Source organism: Hordeum vulgare, chromosome 1H, assembly GCF_904849725.1.
Source record: "Hordeum vulgare subsp. vulgare chromosome 1H, MorexV3_pseudomolecules_assembly, whole genome shotgun sequence".
In the NCBI taxonomy this organism is placed as follows: domain Eukaryota; kingdom Viridiplantae; phylum Streptophyta; class Magnoliopsida; order Poales; family Poaceae; genus Hordeum; species Hordeum vulgare.
In genome coordinates, this window is record NC_058518.1 from 10,521,576 (window position 1) to 10,539,818 (window position 18,243).

At 45.1% G+C, this 18,243-nt stretch overlaps 1 pseudogene; it reads right to left on the bottom strand.

Moving 5' to 3' along the window:
- Positions 1-9,551: 9,551 nt before the first annotated feature.
- Positions 9,552-17,355, bottom strand: LOC123404459 (annotated as a pseudogene).
- Positions 17,356-18,243: the final 888 nt, after the last annotated feature.

Genomic DNA, 18,243 nt, shown 5'->3' on the forward strand with positions numbered 1-18,243 from the left:
AGAGAGACCCTTATAAAGGGGTCCAAACTCTCCTCCACTAGCGGGGTGGGACTAAACTCCCACCACCTTCTCATGCCACCACCTACATGGGCCCTTGGAGATTTTTCTGAAATTCTCTAATGGGCCTAAAGCCCACCTCCAAATTTCAACAAGAACCTCGTTGAAATCCCCACATATGATCCAAGGACCCTGCCACTGAGCTTTCAAACGTTTCAGAAATTCCCAGAAGTGTGGACTACCCTCTCTCCTCGGTTCACCGTACACAAAAGTAGCACGTCAAGTTGAGTCTGCCTCCAAAGTAATAAGAACATCAATACAACGGGCATTGCTCCCCTTGAGACAAACATCAACAGACGTCGTCCAAAACAGGTTCGAATCACCGCTAAGGCTGACAAAATAGAGAGCCAAACACCCAGTAAATCCTAGGAGCACATAAAGTTTGTGCGACGTGGATCCCTCATCTTCGCCTCACAGAGAAAGAGGAGGAGGGTGAGGCGGTGAATCTTCACTAACCAGCGAAGCTCAACAACCATCGAGTCTGACCTCAAGCCTCGACAGTCCCAACATAACAGACTCATTGCATCTGGCGGCGCTACTCGGGTAGGGAAAGTTCTCTCCAACCACCTCAAGTGTAGTAGCAGCTCCAACAGAATTACCAGATAGAACAATAGCAAGTGGGTTGGCTTCAGAGCCAGTTGCACCCTCAGTGAGCTGACCCGGTGTGTCTTTACTAATTTTATGTTTCTTTCTCAACATACCTTTCCTTGACCTAGAGGCAGGGGAAAATTCATTGCAAGAGTCGTCGGTCTTCCCCCGGCCACGACCACGAACAGAACTGCCCCGACCCTATCCATGGGATGAGCTGCCACGGCCCAGACCACCCTTAGCTTGGGAGGGAACCTCTGTCTCATCAACCACAACATTCTTGTCAAGATTATTGGCTTGACTAATGACATGTCTTCAACGTATTGATAATTTATGAAGTATTCATGTCAATATTCTACAACATCCATATATTTTTGGCGGCAACATTTTATTTTATTTTTTGAAACTAACTTACTTATCCAGTGTCCGGTGTCAGTTTCTGTTTTTTATTTGTTTTTTGTTTTGCGGAAAATCCGTATCAACCAGACTCCAAACGCGATAAGAATTTATGAAGATTTATTTTGGAATATATGTGAATTTTGGAAAGAAGAATCAACGCCGCACGATGCCCGAGACTCCCACAAGCCAACAGAGCGCGGAAAGGGGGTGGCCATGGAGGTGGCCGCGCCCTGATGACTTGTGGCAACCCCTTAAGTGGGTGGCTAGAGTGACACAAGCTTACACCCGAGTAAGGGGTTGTTTACGTATGGGAGTAAAGGGGACTTTATGTTCAATGTTATGGTTGGGTTTACCTTAATGATTTCTAGTAGATGTGGATGCATGATAGAGATCCAATCATAAGTTCATATGATCCGTTTTTTTTTTAAAAAGTTCATATGATCCAATTACGGAAAGTATGTTAGCTCATGCCTCTCCCTCATAAAATTACAAAAATGATTATTGATCTTGTTATCATTTTCCTAAGATGATTCCACACACCATACCATCATTATTCCACACTCGCTATTTGTAATATATTGTAATATAGTTTAACTCTATTTAGTGCAGCAACTATTTTCATATGTTAGTTCTTCAATATCATGCAAAGCTATCCTCTAAATACCAACAACATAGTTTTTTTCTCGTTATTAGATAGAAGCAAACGTTCGGTGTATGTAGAGTCGTATCGGTGGCAGATAGGATTTGAGAGAATATTGATATTACCTTTAGCTCCTTATGGGTTCGATACTCTATATTTACCACTTCCATCTTTGAAAATTGCTATGATGATTCCTTGCATTCGGGGATTATCAACTAGTGGGATCCGAAACTCTAGTACCATCAATAGATGTCTTATGTCGGAGGCTCTCTGATAAAAGCCCGACGAGGAAGAAGCAAAACTAGACTTTGAGCTCCCGGACCGCTTTGGCTGATCATCGGGAACACATATTTTCTTGGCAGCATAGGAGAGCTCTCCGTTTTCATCGCGGACGCCCGGAGTCAGGTACAACATCGACGAGTGACCCAACAAGCCACATGAAAAGCACTGAAATGGAAGTCGCTCGTGCATGACTGAATATGTTTCGGTGCACTTCGTTTTGGCAATGTTATAGTAACATATCTGACCACTGGTTCATGAACCAAAACCTCAGCCCGAACCCTTATGTAGGGGCCCTAACAACAACCCGTCGGCATCTGATTTCACTCGCACAATATTGCCAATCGGCTTTGCGAACTCAATAATCAACTTGGATTTCATCAGTCTTGGAGGCAGGGCCATAATTCGCACCCATATGGTCAATCTCTGCATCAAAATCCTTGAAAAGGACAGCATTGCGACCCACCATCCATGGTGAGCCTTCAAGAACATGGGCACGGTAAGCAGGGGTGTCGAACTCCATCGCAAACAGGTTTTCTCCTGTCGGGTGGAGCAACAAACCTTGTTGATTTCCCCACGCGGGCCCCATTGCCGACGAGATGGTGTTCATGTGGAGGATGTTGGGGGAGAGCACCTTCCCCAACAGCGCGTGATCCGGATCCACCTAATCTGCCTCATCTTCATCGTTCACCAAGATGGGTTGCACCTCAATCGCGGTCACGCGGAGGTGCTCCGTCATTTCCACCACATGAGGGGTGGAATCAGAACCAAATCCCCCTTCCTCTGAAGCGGGGATCCACACCGAATCCCTTATCACAGGCGCGTGGGCACGGCGATCCAAGGGGTCCAGGGTCCCAACCTCACTAGTAGCCGTCGCATCGAGTCTGGAGTTTGAAAGTCGATCTGCCATTTCAAAGAGCGGGTAGTGATGCGTAGATCCCCCCTAGAACGCCCCGAACAACACAGACCGAGGTCAACCCACCACAAGGTAGCGAGGCAACGAAGACGAAGAGTGGGAAGCAACGCAACAAAGAGCGATGAGAAGCGCAGTCCCAGCCAATAGTCGGAGCACCGAGATGTCCTAGTGTAGGAACCAGACCTAAGCTCAGCTCCGGTAGGGTTTTACGTCGAATAAGCACTTACATGTGCGTTTGCTTGTAGCTAGGAACCCGGACGTGCTGCGACACGATCTCAGGGTAGTGGTTAGCTTTTCTGTTTCTGTTAGACTCCCGATCCGCAAGCTCTGGGGAAGCAGTCGTGGGATGGCGCGACAAACGCGGATCCGGCGCAGCTGATCGGGAGGTTGTTATCCTCTGTAATCGTGAGGGGTTTTTCCTAAGTGAAAATAACAGAAAAAGCTGTCAGGTTCGACGACGCAAAAACAGACCTAGTTCCACCTCTTCTTCAGTTCATCTTAGATACAGAGAGTGATCAAATCCTTCATCTATCGGAAACAACAATTGGCATCAGAGCTCGTGGGTGTTCGATCCTGCGCCTGGGTGGTTGAGCGGTGTTTGATCCGCTGCAGTCATGTCCGATTCTGAGACTGAGAAGGGGAAGAAGAAGGTCGACGCGGGAACCGCGTCGCCGTCACTGGCTCGGCTGACCGGCGGAGGCAGTGGCGAACTCCGCGTGGTGGAGCGCGTCGTGCCGGAGACGGAAGGATCGTCGGCGTCTATGATGCTGACGAGGACCAACTACATGGAATGGTCATTGGTCATGCAGGTAAAGCTGCAGGCCGTCGGGCTCTGGGGTGCTGTGATCAACGGCACCGATGATGAGTGCGACGACCGTCGCGCCCTCTCCGTCATCCTCACCGGGGTTCCACCGGAGATGGTGCGGGTACTGGCGGCGAAGGACACTGCAAAGGCGGCTTGGACCACGATCAAGACACTTCGGATCGGGACCGAGCGCGCGCGCGAGGCCAAAGCTCAGGTACGCCGCCGAGAATTCGAGGATCTCCATTTCAAAGACGGAGAGTCCATCGAGGATTTTGCACTGCGTCTCACTGGAGTCATCGTCGATCTCGAGATCTATGGGGATCCAGTGTCTGAACATAAGGCAGTGCAGAAGTTTCTGCGAGTTGTGTCGCGCAAGTACAGGCAGATGGCCATGGCCATAGAATCTCTCATCGATCTCAAAACGATGACGATTGAGGAGCTAACTGGTCGGTTGTCCGCCTGTGAGGATCACTACGATCTCGACGACACCAAGCAGTCTGCTGGTCAGCTGATGTACACAGCAGAGGAGTGGCTCGCAAGGGAACGGCAGTTTGGAGGGGGTGGATCGTCACACGGTGGAGGCAACCACTCCTCAAACGCAGGAGGAAAGAACAAGTCACCAGGCAAACCAAAACAGCAAGGCGGGGGAAACCCCACGCCTGGCAAGGGTGGCAGAGGAGGACCAGGCCTAGCAGGACAAAAGAAGAAAGGGAGTGCCATTTCTGCGGGAAGGTTGGGCACTGGAAGAAAGAGTGTTGGTCGTATCTTGAGAAGCAAGGACAGCAGGGAAAGAGGGAACAAGCCAATCTAGTGCGTGAGGGGGGAGACGAGCACGAGCAAGGATTGCTCCTGGCCATGGTCACCACCGCCACAGCAGTAACCCCAGTAACACCACAAACTGTGTTTCTGAATGAAGAGAAGGTGATTCCCGTCCCATCCCCTGACGGTCTCTGGTACTTTGACACAGGCGCCACTAGTCACATGACAGGAGAAAGAAGTGTGTTTGCAAGGCTTGATGAGGGGATACACGGCACGGTTAAGTTCGGAGATGGATCTCAGGTAGCTATCCGTGGAAGAGGCTCCATCGTCTTCAAATGTCAGAGCGGAGAACAGCGTGCTCTGACAGAGGTATACTACATACCAAGCCTGCGAAGCAACATAATCTCAGTTGGTCAGTTAGACGAAGGGGGGTGCCAGATCGGGATACACAAGGGTGTGATGACGGTGCATGACCCAGCACAACGCATACTTGCTCGAGTAATGCGCTCCAGCACCCGTCTGTACACCGGCATGCTGAAGATCGACGCACCAGTCTGCTTACTGTCAAAGGCAGACGGCGAAGCTTGGAAATGGCACGCGAGAATGGGGCATCTGCATTTCAGAGCTCTGCACTCGATGTCATCCAAGGGAATGGTGAGAGGGATGCCAGCGATAAGCTGCGTTGAGGAATACTGTGATGGATGTGCACTGGGCAAGCAGCATCGAGCTCCATTCCCGCAGGCGAGCACATATAGAGCACGGGGTGGATTGGAACTGGTGCACACGGACTTGTGTGGGCCGATCACCCCAGCAACCCCAAGAGGAAACAAATATTTCATCCTGGTAGTTGACGACCACAGCCGCTTTATGTGGATTGAGCTGATCAAAACCAAGGATGAAGCATATGCACAGTTCAAGAAGATCAAGTGCATGGCAGAGGCCGAAGGGAGCTGCAAACTTCAAGCTTTCAGATCAGATCGGGGAGGAGAGTTTAACTCGATTGAATTCAAGGGAATACTGCAACAGCCAAGGGATAAAGCACTACACTACAGCGCCTTACACTCCGCAGCAAAATGGAGTGGTGGAGAGAAGAAATCATACGGTGGTGGAAATGGCCAGATGTATGATGAAAAGCATGTATGTACCGGCATATTTCTGGGGAGAAGCTGTTAGAACTGCAGTATACCTTCTCAACAGGGCTCCCACCCGCAGTCTCGATGGGATCACGCCGTATGAAGCCTGGCATGGCCGAAAGCCGGCGGTGCAGCATCTGCGAACCTTCGGTTGCACTGCACATGTGAAACTGCTGGGGCCAGGCATCACCAAGCTCTCTGATCTCTCTAAGCCCATGATTTTTGTTGGATATGAGGAGGGAGCCAAGTGCTACCGTGTGTATGATCCTGACAGTAAGAGAGTGCAACTGACCCGAGATGTCCAATTCCAGGAAGGACGCCCTTGGAGCTAGGGCACCCAGCCCACGGCTGCACGGCAGGTTACGCCAGTTACTTTCTCTGTGGTGTATATAGTCCGGCCAGGGGTAGAAGAGCTGGACACCGGCGGAGGGCACTGCAACTCGCCCGCCTCACAGGTGTAACCGGCGATGGACACCACTGCAGCACCGGAAGCGCTGTAGACGGAGCCGACGCCACCCGGTACACCAACAGTACAGTTACCGGAGCCAAGCACACCCACACCAGTCAGGGCGGCAGAAATCAGATGGGCTACTCCACCGACACACGATGACGCTCGAGAATCAGATAGCGGGCCAATCAGATACGGGCGCCTCTCGTGTGTGCTTGATGCAACCGAAGAGGACGCTGAACCAGAGGGTTTTGAGCGGTGTCTGCTTACCGCGGAAGAGCCGCGTGATGTGGAGGAGGCTTTGGGTGATGCGCCCTGGAAGGCAGCCATGGATGAAGAGATGCGTTGCATCCATGAGAACAACACCTGGGAACTATCAGATCTACCTGCCGAACAGAAATCTATCGGGCTGAAGTGGGTTTATAAGGTGAAGAGGGATCCTGCTGGGAACAACACCAAATACAAGGCTCGTCTAGTGGCAAAGGGATATGTGCAGAAGCAAGGAGTGGACTACGAGGAAGCATTTGCTCCAGTGGCCAGATTGGAGACAGTTCGTGTACTGCTCGCACTTGCTGCACATCATCGCTGGGAAGTCCATCATATGGATGTAAAATCAGCGTTCTTGAACGGAGACCTCACTGAGGAGGTGTATGTAGCCCAACCACCTGGATTTGCAGTACCAGGAGAAGAACATTGAGTGTTGAAGCTTCATAAGGCACTCTATGGCTTATGCCAAGCACCCAGAGCATGGTATGCAAAACTCCATGACTCTCTTGTCACTCTAGGGTTCGAGCGAAGCCCATTAGAGCATGCAGTCTACAGGAGAGCTGATGATTCCACCTACTTGCTTGTTGGAGTGTATGTGGATGACCTTGTCATCACTGGGACTGACAAAAGGTTTGATTAGATAGTTCAAGGATCAGATGATGATGTTGTTTAAAATGAGTGATCTCGGTCTGCTTAGTTACTATTTGGGGATCGAGGTATGTCAGACAGAAGGTGAAATCACTCTCCACCAACAGAGTTATGCGGAGAAGATTCTGGAATCAGCTGGCATGGAAACTTGCAACATCTGTAGTACTCCAATGGAGTGCCGTCTGAAACTGAAGAAAGAGGATGGGGGAGAGCTGTTCGATCCAACCCTGTATCGCAGTGTGATTGGCAGCCTCCGATACTTAGTTAACACAAGGCCTGACATAGCGCACGCTGTGGGAATCGTGAGCAGATTCGTGGAGGCTCCAAGTGTGCATCATTGGGCAGCTGTGAAACAAATTTTGAGGTATGTTCGAGGAACTCTGGGCTATGGATGTCGCTATCGGGCAGGATATGGAGAAGTGGAGCTCGTCGGCTACACTGACAGTGATCATGCTGGGGACACAGAAGATCGAAAGAGCACCTCTGGGAATGTTTTCTTCCTCGGGAACAACCTCATTACTTGGAGCTCCCAGAAGCAAAGGATAGTGGCACTTTCCTCTTGCGAAGCTGAATATGTTGTCGCTGCAACAGCAACATGTCAGGGAGTATGGCTCTCACGCCTGATCAGTGAGATGCTCGAGAGACAGTAGGCCAAGTTCAAGTTGTTTGTGGACAATCAAGCTGCCATTGCTCTTAGCAAAAACCCAGTTCATCATGACCATAGCAAGCACATCGACATCAAGTATCACTTCATTCGTGATTGTGCAGAGAAGGGTCTGGTGGAAGTGGGTCACATTCGTACCAGGGAGCAGGTTGCAGATGCACTGACGAAGCCGCTGGGTCGAGTGGTGTTCGTGGAGATGCGGCAGAAGCTCGGGATGCACGAGGCGGGGACTAAGGAGCAGATCTTAAGGGGGTGAAATGTAGGAACCAGACCTAAGCTCAGCTCCAGTAGGGTTTTACGTCGAATAAGCACTTGCATGTGCGTTTGCTTGTAGCTAGGAACCGGGACGTGCTGCGACACGATCTCAGGGTAGTGGTTAGCTTTTCTGTTTCTGTTAGACTCCCGATCCGCAAGCTCTGGGGAAGCAGTCGTGGGATGGCGCGACAAACGCGGATCCGGCACAGCTGATCGGGAGGTTGTTATCCTCTGTAATCGTGAGGGGTTTTTCCTAAGTGAGAATAACAGAAAAAGCTGTCAGGTTCGACGGCGCAAAAACAGACCTAGTTCCACCTCTTCTTCAGTTCATCTTAGATACAGAGAGTGATCGAATCCTTCATCTATCGGAAACAACACCTAGGAGGGGAACAGAAGAGGAGCAGAGGAACAGACAACCAGCCCCATCGTGGGCAGAGAATGTTTCTCCAAACTTGGTGTCTGCCTGCAATTGGATGCTTATGTGTATGCTTGTTGTGTGACCATGTTATGACTGTATGTACATATTAATGTGGTTATGAATATTTTTTCTGATGTGGTTTTATCTGTGCTTATTCATAGTCACAGAAGAAACCTAATACCCTTTTTCTCACACACAAAAAAGAAACCTATCACCCTTTGCAGATAACTCATAAAACATTTTATTTATAACTTGCTTTACTTCTTGGTTGCAGTTGGCCTTTGTGCCATTGGCACAACGGTCATCTAATGTCAGCTAACCATCCAAGCCTTGGTCCAGTTGTGTTTCATTGAGTACACCAAAACTAGTGTGAGAAAAATATTGTGTGCACATGCAATGTTCATATTGAAGAAAAGTAGGTAGTGCGTGAAAATGCTAAATGGAGGACCAGCTCCATTGAGCTCTTTATTTTGAAATCTTTGAAAATCACATTTTGAAGTTTTTTTTTTCTAAAAAATCACACATGTTCATACGGATGTATAGTACTCCCTCCGTCCGAAAATACTTGTCCGAGGAATGGATGTATCTAGATGTATTTTAGTTCTAGATACATCCATTTCTATCATTTTTGCGACAAGTATATTTGTCCGGACGGAGGGAGTATATTTGTGCAAAATTTGAAGATGATATACACTATGATTAGAGCTACACAAATAAACAAAATAATGATTTTGAAAATGGTAAACAGTACACGTACCATTCACTATAGAATTTATCTTTTTCATGTAGCTCTCACCATAATCTATTTCATTGCCAGACTTTGCACACACGTGAACCACGTCCATCTGAACATGTATGATTTTGTTAGACGTTTTTTAAACTTCAAAATATGAATTTTGAATTAGAAAAAGATTTCCATGGAGCTAGTCATCCAAGATGCCCTAATCGCGCTGTACCTACTAGGCAAATAGTATCACTTCGTTCCAAAATTCTTATATTAAATTTATCTATATATGGATGTATCTAACACTAAAATGTGACTAGATACATTCGTATTTAGACAAATCTAAGACAAGAATTTTGAGACCGAAGGAATATGTATTATATAAATACATGAACACTGATGCCTTACTTTAGAAAGTACACAATACACATAACTTTTCTGATAACTGTCCATTTGCACTTGCTTTAGTAAGTAAATGACAACATGATTAACAATCTCACAACAACTTCAAGAAAGTAACAAACATTAACGATCTTGGAAGAAGAAGTCTCTCAACGTGCAACAGGACCTGGACCGAGGGGCACCGTTGGTATCCTCAGTTCGGTCTCAAATGTGGCATTGCTGCTCACATCAGTAGATTGCCCACTGCCATAACCATTATAATTCCAGCTCGAGTCAATGTTGCTGCCACCGGTGTTGAAGTCCTGGGTGAGGCTCTCCTCGAGCTCCACGCACTCCTGTAACTGCGCCACCACGTCAGCCATGGTAGGCCGTTGGGCCGATGCCTGCGCAGTGCATTTGAGTGCGATCTCTGCGACCTTCCACACCCCATTGGCATTGTAACCACCATGCATTTGTGCATCCACCACGCCCTCAATGTTGCCTCGTGTTAGCCGTTGTCTCACCCAATGGATAATGTTTGTGGGCTCTGGCTCCGAGAGGATTGCCGACTTCCCAGTGACCAGCTCTAGCAGTACCACACCAAAGCTGTACACATCGCTTTTGGTTGTGGGTCGCATTGTCGCCTGGTATTCTGGATCCACATATCCGAGTGTACCAACAAATGTATTTGCTGCAATGTATTTTCCGTTGTGGTGATCGAAAGCCTTGGACATGCCGAAATCTGCGATCTTGGCCTCCAGTCTAGCATTCAACAAGATGTTGGTGGCCTTGACATCCCTATGGATAAGAGGCGGGTTGCACCCCTTGTGTAGATACTCCAACCCTACACGTCACAAGACGAGCCAACCATAAGATTATGGGAACATAGATGTACACCTAACGACACGAAGTGCCTCCACCGAATCCAAAGGCCAGAAGAGTGTTTTCTTCTATTGTACCAATAAAGCAATAACAATAGAATGCATTTAAGCATGCACCTTGTGCTGATTCAAGTGCGACCCGGAGCCTCTGTCTCCAAGGAAAACTTCGACCGCCTCCTACAAATACTCCCTCCGGTCCTTTTTAGTCTGCATATAAGTTTTGTCCGAAGTCAAAGTATCTCTACTTTGACCAAACTTATAGAAAAAAATATAAACATTCACCATGCCAAATCAATATTGTTAGATTCTTTACGAAATGTAGTTTCATAATGTATATATTTGATATTGTAGATATTGATATTTCTTAATAAAAATTTGGTCAAACTTTGTAAAGTTTGACTTGATCGAAATCTAATACGCGGAGTAAAAAGGACCGGAGGGAGTACAATAAGACTGTTAATTCTGAATCAGTAAAGAATAGTTTAGATGATGGTGACTCTAATATTTGCATGGCTATATTTTTTTTTCATATACATCATGTGAGTCAAAAGCAAATTTGTTTTAGTCGGAACCGGTATTCATACCAACAATATGCTCCAGCAGGGTTCCTTGTGACATGTACTCATACACAAGGGCCATATACTCCCCATCTTTGCAGTAACCAATCATGGCCACAAGATTCTTGTGATGAATCCGGGTTAGGATCTGAGCCTACACAAGAAAATGAAATTTGACATGGGAACCACACATTTCTGCCAAGAGTTGAAGACACATGTTGTAAAAGAATATGGTCCCTTGTACCTCCGTGAGGAACTCCTTGACGCCTTGATTGGAGGAATGAGACCTCAGCTTCACAGCCACGTGAGTACCATCCTCCATGAAGCCATCATAGACATGGCCGAACCCTCCTTGGCCAAGCACTCGCTCGAAGCCATGGGTTATCACCTCGAGTTCCTTGTATGTGAACCGGCGGTTCTCAACTAGTCGCAATGAATCACTATCATCGACGTGGCCCGTTGATATTTCCTCCTTGTTCGGCAGCTTTATTATGGTCGTATTGCTCATTGACCCTTCATCTATACATGCACAATTGATGAATTAATATACCAAGCGGACATTATTGTGTGGTAGTTGGATCATGCCCGAAAAGGCCCCACTCTGACCTAGCTGTGTCTTTCATCGTCTTAGCAAGAACAAGATTAGGAGTGCCATAGATACTATCGCCACAATGACAAGTACGGCGACAACAACGTAGATGGCAAGTTTGCACTTCCTTTTAGCACCAAGCTGACATGTATTGTCGCGTTACAATAGTTTGGATTGTTGCCGTGTCTAACAAATTAATGACCGAGTTAATTAATGAACGCGCATTATGATACTTATGAAGTGCGTATGCATACCTTAGATTAAGGGAACCATCTTGAATTCTTTTGAGAAGTCCAGGTGGAATCGATTCATTTAGCTGGTTGCCAGACAAATCTCTAGATGAAACAAATTAATCACACCATATATATTCATGATAACTCAAAAAATCCGTACAAAATCTTATTAATCACTCCCTCCGGTCCTAATAAGTGTCGCAGTTCTTAACTTATTTTAGATCAGAGGGAGTACTACATATGTGTCATGTCTAGTGTTTGAGCAGTAATTAACAATGCATGCATACAGACCAAGATGACATTAATTAGCTAAGTAGTCCTAACTTGTTTCCCAACTTACATATCTGTCAACGATTGTAATTGTGAAAGGGCATCTGGAATTGAGCCTGTCAAGTTATTGTTTGACAAATTCCTGTAATATATGGAAACAAGATGTTTAATTTCTGAGAATTTTTTAGTATGAAGCGTAGGAAATGTTAAAGCCAAGTAAATATAGAACTCCGGATGTATTACAAGTATTGCAGAGCCGTGAAATTTGCAAAGGAAGGCGATATATCACCATTCAGGCCACTGGAGGACAGATTTCTACAGAAAAAGAAGAAGACATATATAGGATCAGTTCCGCTACCCGTAGTAAAAATAATGAGCCTTTTGGTGACTGAACTATTATCCAGTTCTAGATTTGATCCTTAAACTTCGTAACAACACATCTTCGGACCCTGAAATTTTCTAACTAGACATTTTCTGTCCATGGCCTCAGCTAAAGTGGTAAGACTGATAACACATTGATGGTTCCACATAGGAAAGCAGCCCATCACAAAACATAGGATAAAATAATAAAACAATAATGTAGAAAGTTTACTTAAAATGTGGGAATAATGAACTGAAATTTCTGCTAATGTAGGAAATAAAAATATATTTATGCAATATATGCATCCAACTTATTTATGAGTTTTCCTGAATTTCCAAGAAAATAGAAAACGCATATCCCCTTTTCATTCTAAAATTCGTTTAATTTCAATATGTTGCTCGTGTTTTTTTTATTATTAACATAGTCATAGTTTTAGAGGAAGTTGGCTGCTGAAGTTTTTGTTGACTTTTCCATTTGATGGCTAGGTTGCCACGTATCTGAATAGAAATCCATATCATTGATCATATATAAGCTTTGACCGGGTCAGCGACCCATAATAATTTTCCAATTTGAAAATATAGGGCCGAAGAAATATGCATGGTTTTGAAGTTGAGAAATAAATTATTTTGAACAACAGCGATCTTGACATAGGACCCTAACCAGTCGTATAGTGGCTTGGTGTTTTTTCAGATTTTGTTCAAGGAATATTCATGTTTTGTTTGGGATGGCAAAGTGCGGTGGTGTTATTCCAGGTAGGAATAATATTCTCCTTGCCTATCCATGTTTCGTTGGCGTGTTTTTTTCCCGGCAGAGGGTGCGTGCAGCTACCTCGCCGTCGGGTCTCCCAAGACTCGGTCAATTTTGATTTCCAATGGATTTGTCTGGATTCTGCCAGTTTTTATAGTCAACATGGTCATTAGAGTTCGTACATACCCTTAACGGCACATCGTTCCCTCTGACGATGATCTAGTCATCTAGACATCTTCTGATATGCATCGATGACTTTTTGACCGCTGCTTCTACAAGTTCATGGGTCCAAAAAGTTCGATCCGCCAAAGGAAGGCCCGGAAACAGCATCGAACTATTCTCATAGCACGCAGACAACGGATGTAGAAGTGAGAAGCCTTTGGCACAGCTTGTATGTGCTTATACTTTTCTATGACGCTGTTTTTGTAAGGACCTACGATTTATGGCCTAGGGTCTTCTTGCAAAAGGGATAGTCGGTGACCAATTTTTTTTATTTACGTAATTAACATTGGCCTTCTGTCCCAAAATAAATGGCTCAATTTTGCAGTAACTTTAGTATCGACTAGCAAAAGGACCCGTGCGTTGCAACGGGAGAAACACAATTATAATCTCCCATGGTGATGATCATATTATGTCTTTAAAATTGTAGGACATTTCTTGAAATGCATGAATATTTTTTGAATTAGCAAACATTTTTTTCAATTGCACTCAAAAAATAACACACAAACTTTTTTTCAAAATCATGGACTTTTATTGTTTTCGCCAACATTGTTCTCAAAATTATGAACATATTTCTGAATATGCGAATATTTTTACAAAAATCCTGAGCATTTTTTGAATTCGCAAACATTTTATATTTTCTTCAAACTTTTATTTCAAAATTCCCAGTTTTATAAATTGCAAAAGTTTTTCAAAGTTCTAAATTATTTAAACTAAAAAATGGAAGAAAAAAATGAAATAAAAAATGAGACTAAAAACAGAGGCACGAACTGTTTTTAAGATTTTTACACGGACTTTTGTTTAAAATCGTTGACTTTTTTATTTTATGGACATTTTCTCAAAGTTTAAACATTTTTTATATGCAAACATTTTTCAAAACTCCTGAGTAGTTTTTGAATTCTCAAAAAAAATAAGTTTTTTTGAATATTTTATTTCGAAATTCTCAGTTTCTTAAAATTGAGAAAAGTTGTTTGAAGTTCTAAATTATTTAAATTAGAAAAACAAAATGGAACTGAAAATAAAAATAAAAAAACTAAACTAAAAAAACAGGCGTCCACGCATGGGCCGGCCCAAACAAGTGTGATGCATCTTTTTCCAACGCTCAGAACGTAATATAGGAGGTGCCTAAATGGGCCGGCCCAGTCCGGAGATTTTCCTGTTTGAAACGTTTTTTATGACTTATAGGTGGCATTGGTGGATAATTTTAGTCAATTTTAAGGGCAATTTAGATGACGTACGGAAGAAGCACTATTTACTTTATTAGTAGGTAAGGTAAGATAAGATAAGACTAAGGTTAGTATAAAATTGATCCAGTTATTTTGGGACGGAGGAAGTATATTTCGTAATCAAATATACTAATAACTCATTACGTGTGATAAAATGAACTACTTAAATCGCTTTTGGAATGGGTGTAAAATAATACGGGGGTGTTTTGTGTACACGCATAGTTTACCGGCTAATGAGTATTTCAAACAAAAGGACGGACCGATGCATAGTATTTGAAACAAAAAAGCTGATCCAAACAGGCTTACATGCTTGTTATTCTTGCAGGGTTAGCAGTTCTAGAGCTGCAGGTCAGCCTATCCCACATCATAGTTTTGGGAAGGCACGGGCACCCATCCAGTTCTTCTGCACCTTGTACTTGTCCTTGATCGTCATGGCGGCAGATGCTGCACGGAACGCTTGCACTAGCCAGTTAATCACATTGATCGCACCCAACATTTCAATAGGTAGATAGATGTGCTTAATCAAATTGATTACCATCTTGGAAGTCGGTGCCAAGGTTGGTGGTGGGGATGACGGAGAACACCTCGAAGGCGTTGAGGATGGGCGGCAGCGTGGAGTCTGCTGTGGCCTCGATGGAGAAGTTGTAGCTGCTCTCCCGGCTGGCGGCTTTACTGTAAATGAAGTTCATGTAGAGATAGTCTGGCGTGTAGCCCGCGTGCCAAGGGTCGGGATAGTCATTGAGATAGATGTTGAACTGGCGCAGCTCGGCATTGCTGCTGTCGAGGACCTGCAGCTCGGCAAAGTGAAAGATGGCGATGTACCCCGGCGTCGGGTAGTTGGGTTGTGTCTCCGCGGCCCAGTAGATCTCGAGGTTCCCGGATGCGTTCTGCGGTGTGATCGCCGTCTGCATCACTGCCATGGGCGCCTCGAAGAGGTCTTTGGTATTGGCTGTCAGGCTCTCCGTCGTCGACATCTCCGCATAGTTTGTGGGGTCGAACCACGGGTACCATAGCCGGTCGTATGGATCATCGGGGTACCTGATGATTGTTTGGTCTATGGGGCCGGTGTTCACCCTGCCTAGCAGGAGCAGCCCCAGAGCCGCGGTCACATGTGGGTAGAGAGACATCTTCACCGGCCTCACCTCCAACCCGGAAATGAAGGGCGTCCCGCCGCCGGTGTTCACTAGACATACCTGCACCACGTCATCCAAGACGACGATGAGGGCCTCCACCATCATTGTGTCGCCCTGGTCCTTCGATACCCGCGATGACATGTTCACCGCCGTCCAGAAGTTGACGCCGATGTAAAGGTCGAATGTCGCGGGACGCCGGTTAAGGCCGTCATAGTTACCGTAGAGAAAGGTGGCGCGAATGAGGTACTTGTGACCGGACACCAGGGGCTGGAGTGTGTAGCAGTTGCGCTCGCCGTCGGGGAAACTCCGCAGGCTGTGGACGTTCTTGGAGAGCCGCGGCCCGACGTACTCAGCCGAGATGTTGTAGTTTGTGCCTGCGTCAGTGAAGCCAGCGTCGGAGACGTACACCAGATTCGTCTCCTCATCGATGTAGCTCTCCTCTCCCTGCAGCCCGCAGTCTATGCTGATGAAACCTGCACACATGCATATGCAATCTGAAATGAGGCATGATTACAGAGAAACCAATAAATGAATAAGTTTTTTTGTTACTGTACTATTAACAGAATTTTTCCGGTGCAGTTTTCCTATTTAATAATTTTATTTTGATTATTTTTGGGGTATTGTAGCTTTTTTTAGGGGCGTAGAGTAGCTATACTTCTGTTAAAACCTTATTTTGAAGTAATTTGGGCTTTCGGGCTTCGCAGTCTCCTACACTGGAGCCCGATCCAAGCCTGACTGTCGGGCTTTGGGTTCGGGCTGTTGGACCGGGCTGCCCATGCTCAGGATTACTACTACTGACTGCTGCCTCCATGTTCAAATATAAGGTCTGCTAATTTATTTAGCAGTAGTTAATATTGACCACAGCCTCGAAAAATAGTTAATATCGACCACAGCCTCAATAAAAGTTAATATCGACCAAGTTTATTTGAAAAATTCCACATCCACAATGCAAAAGAAGACTATTGATACTGATTTGGAATAATATTCATACATTTTCAATAGTTTTGGTCAGTCTTAAAAATGTCTGATTTTTAGAAACATTTTGCACCGATCTTATAGTTTTGGAATATCTTTGAGTTGAAACGAGCTATTGTTATCATAGCCAATTCACTGAGCCATTCATGTGGACAATTCAAGGAAACCATCAGTAACTTAAGCATTGAAATATTTCTTCATCACATAAAATTTTCACTTGGAATGTAAAATAATCAACAAATAAGTTTTGTAGTGAAATGGTAGATCTAATTTTCTGAGAATAACAAATCAACATGTACACTCGCAAAAAAATAAATCAACACGTGAGCCAATATTATGTATTTGTTTGAAGCAAATTATGTAGCATTTATCAAAAATCACCCAAAAGAACTGCCGGGCCTCTCCTGCATGGCGAGCGAGCGCGGCCGCTGGAGTTGGGCGGGATGTTGGTGGCAGTGCGTCGATCTCAGGCTCCAGCGCGTCGAGGCTAGACGGAACGGTGGGTGTGGCAGTGCGTGGATCTCGCAGACTGCTTTTGGGCCAGAAGCGCAAGTACCGAACGAAGCTAGCTAACAGCTTGATTGATTCTGCCGGCGCCGTGAAAATCAATCAGCTAGCGTACGTGCTTATTTGTTGCCAGGGATCCACTATATGTGTGTGTGAGAGAGGGAGGGAGAGAGAGAGAGAGAGTGATAGAGTGATACCTTTGTTGTCTGACTGGGCGCGAGCTTGGAGCAGGCCGCCGGCGACGAGGAGAAGCAGCAGCCACAACCGGGGCGCCATTGTTCTCCCCGCGCGTTGATTGTTCAACATATGGATGCAATCGGCTAATGGAGCGACATGACCATACTATATAGAGCATGATTTGACACTAAAAAAATGCATATTTATCACTGGTTACTTATGCAGGCTTCTTCAAAGAAGATAAACCACTAAATTCTCAGTGTTTTGCACCACTTGTACCTCCGAACTAAAGAGTCAATCGTTGTGCTGGGATTAATAGATTTCAAGGTCAAATAAACCGGGAGCGGTTTTTTTTTTAACGAAAGGGGTTTCCCCCCTGCCCCATCTTATTTAAAATGAAGCAACAGAGTCTTACGTAACATCAACCAGCAAGGATGAAATCAACCAAAAGACTACCTAAAACATATTAGGCGAACCCAGGGAGAGCGATTCAAATCATGGGACAATATATTACTCCCTCTGTTCCTAAATATTTGTCTTTTTAAAGATTTTACTACGGAATAGACATAATTTAGAGTATAAGTTTACTTATTTTGCTCCGTATTTAGTCCGTAGTTGAATATTTTTAAAAACAAATATTTAAAAACGATGGAGTACTACTTATTTATCACCCGACGCTTTCGTGCAAGGCACGATTGTTAATCAAGCGCTGCACTTTATTTTATGGATGGATGGTTGGATATGTGACACTTACAAAAATCTTCGGCAAAGCGTCGTGTGCATAACAGCGTTCCTTATTTATTTTGAAAAACCTCCTGGCATCTGCATCCTTAAATGCACACAGCCAAATTTTATTGAAGTTGATATAAAAAAAACGAGGTAAGTCATAAACAACAGGTAGATTAGTAAAGATGGAGACAACTATGACAAACTATTTCATGGTATTGACAAATCACATACGCCTAAATCGACTACTTTGGGGACAAG